The sequence below is a fragment of the Balaenoptera ricei genome, chromosome 14 (genome assembly GCF_028023285.1).
Source record: "Balaenoptera ricei isolate mBalRic1 chromosome 14, mBalRic1.hap2, whole genome shotgun sequence".
Taxonomy (NCBI): Eukaryota; Metazoa; Chordata; class Mammalia; order Artiodactyla; family Balaenopteridae; genus Balaenoptera; species Balaenoptera ricei.
In genome coordinates, this window is record NC_082652.1 from 84,287,239 (window position 1) to 84,290,109 (window position 2,871).

The 2,871-nt window shown below is 31.2% G+C and overlaps 1 non-coding gene across 1 annotated transcript; it reads right to left on the bottom strand.

Annotated features, from left to right (window-relative positions):
* Positions 1-982: 982 nt before the first annotated feature.
* TRNAE-CUC (transfer RNA glutamic acid (anticodon CUC)) lies at positions 983-1,055 on the bottom strand. Its single transcript has one exon. It is a non-coding gene; the product is annotated as a tRNA-Glu (tRNA).
* Between the last annotated feature and the right edge of the window lie 1,816 nt (positions 1,056-2,871).

The following is a 2,871-nucleotide window of genomic DNA, read 5'->3' on the forward strand; positions in this document are numbered from 1 at the left end:
ATTTACTTCCTTCAAGTATCTGTCAGTCCTGCTCTGACTACTCTATTCTCACTGCACTAAGTTAGCACTTGTGAACTGAGCTTAAAACACGTTTGCTCACATCTGCTGGCATGCTATGTAAAGAAAATACTGAAATCTAGGTGTGGATATGTTTTGTCTGTGCAAATTAATTTGTATGATCATCAAGGCCACAGGCTACACTTTTTATTTCCCCCATATAACACCTAAATAGATTTTCTATACACAGTAGTAATCCAATAAATTTCCTGCTAACTAATGCATCATCCATTCCTGAGCCCCCAGTTGATATTTTTTGTCTTTTGCTGCCTGCAAGTTGAAGTGTACATTTCAATTAGAGCTCCACTTACTGCAAAGACAGATTTGTCACAGAAACCAGAGTGAGCAATTTGTCATGTTGTTTTCATGAAGCCATAAAATAGTATTTCAGACTCAAAGTGATAGTTGGGGATTACTATGCCACATCCTGAAATTTATAAAATGAAATATATGTATGCATAACGGATGAGGTGCATTTCAGAAATGAAAATGATTGCCATACACAAAGTTTGTAAATCAATTTGTGAAGCACTTCAGGATGAAAGGAACTATACAATAAATATAGGCTGTGGAAGGATGCATATTTGTTGTGTAAATACAGTCTTCTCTGCCTTAGAATTTTTTAACCCCATAATAGTCTCCAAGACAAATTGTAAAATCTTCTTTCTTTGATATAATTTGAGCACATTTTTTTGATAGACAGTGATTCTTGACATGGCCCTGATTTCCTGACTTTTACTTCTGGTTTCACCTCACATAACCATGATTTGGCTTAACTACATATCTTGTCTTCAGAGTTTCTTCTTATCAAATACTGGTTCTTATTTACAGGCTTTTAATTTAGACCCCCATGGTTTGACCTTACCTCGAAAAGTAGGGTTTGTTTGTTTGTTATGGCCAAGCCACAAGGCTTATGGGATTTTAGTTCCCTGACCAGGGATCAAACCTGGGTCCTCGGCAGTGAGAGTGCAGTGTCCTAACCACTGGACCACCAGGGAATTCCCAACAACTAGTTTTTATTTTCCCTGTTTCACACATGAAGAAATTAAATATATATATATAATATATAATATTTATACACATATATGTATGTATAGTATATACATATATACATACATAGGTATATATAAAAACCTAAAAATTAAAGTAACTTATGTTTAGAATTTTCTGTTTATATTTAAAAGTACAAAACTTCCTGAGCAATGATTTCTCCAAAAATTGTCTGTGAAATGTATTTGTAAAGAAGAAATGAGTGATATAAGGTATAGTGTTTCAAATAGCACAAATATGTATTTATTTATAAATAGGCTTACTCAGTAAAATGTTCCATTAGAGTGTTTAGAGATTACTAACAAAATATGTCCAAGATAGTGTGGGGTACAACTGTGATATCCTGGCAAATATACATATTTATATTTTACCAATGATAATGACCAAATATTCATAGACGTACAAATGAAAATGCATCAAACATGCATATACACACTGATTTGATAACCTATTTTTAATTTTTTGCTGTAATTTTCTCTGAATCATTTATAGATCAAAAGGATATTCACATAAAATATCTGAGCATGAACCACCAGAAAATAACAACAGATTGCCAAACAACACTTAACAATTTAAAAATAATTCCCAAACACTATTCAGTGCCCAGTGAATATTCGAATGTCCTCAATTATTCACAAAATATACCTTTTTTTTTTTTTTAACCTTTTTTTATTCCCAAGCAGGCTAGAATCAAAGACCACAGTTTACACTTGATTATCTATTAAGCTTTACACACAATTCAATATATATTTATGTTAAAAACTCTCAGCAAAGTAGTAATAGAAGGTAACTTCCTCAATCTCATAAAGTGTATCTACAAAATAGCTACAGCTAACATCATACTTATTATAAGAGACTAAATATTTTCCACCTAAGATCTAATAAGACAGAGATGTCCTCTCTTACCATTCCTATGCAACATTGTAATGGAAAACCCAGCTGGTACAATAAATCATAAATAAAGAAGTGGGATACAAATTGGAAAGGAATAAATAAAACTGTCCTTATTTGAAAATGATGTGATTGTCTATATAGAAAATGCCAAAGAATTTACAAACAACAAACTCCTGGAACACATAAAGTGAGCTTAACTAAGTCATGGGATAAAAGGTAGGACATTCAATTTTGTTCATATACACTATTAATAAACAATTAGAATTTGAAATTTAAATGAATACAACAGCACCAGAGAAATGAAAGAAGTTGTTTATAAATCTGCCTCCTAAAGTAAAGGAAATAAAAGCAAAAATAAACAAATGGGACCTAATTAAGCTTAAAAGCTTTTGCACAGCAAAGGAAATCATTGACAAAACAAAAAAAACAACCTACTAAATGGGAGAAAATATTTGCAAATGATATGACTGATAAGGGATGAATATCCAATATATATAAACAGCTCGTACAACTCAATATCAAAAAAAAAAATTACTTCTACATACATGGCAAGACCACAAATCAATATTATAATTTTTGCATTGAACAGTAATATGTATTTTAAATAAATTAGAGGAAAAATAGTATTTTATATTTATCTGCACATTTGTCATTCCCAATATTTATTTGCTTTTGGAAATCTGAGTATCTTTTGGTATTATTTTCCTTCAGCATGAAGAACCTTCTCTGGCATATTTTTTAATGTAAGTCTGGTGACAAATTGACCTAGTTTCTCTTATCTGGAAGTGTATTTATTATATTTTCATTGTGAGGGATAGTCACTCTGGGTATATGGAAATATAATTACAAATTGACAATTTTTGGTTTTGG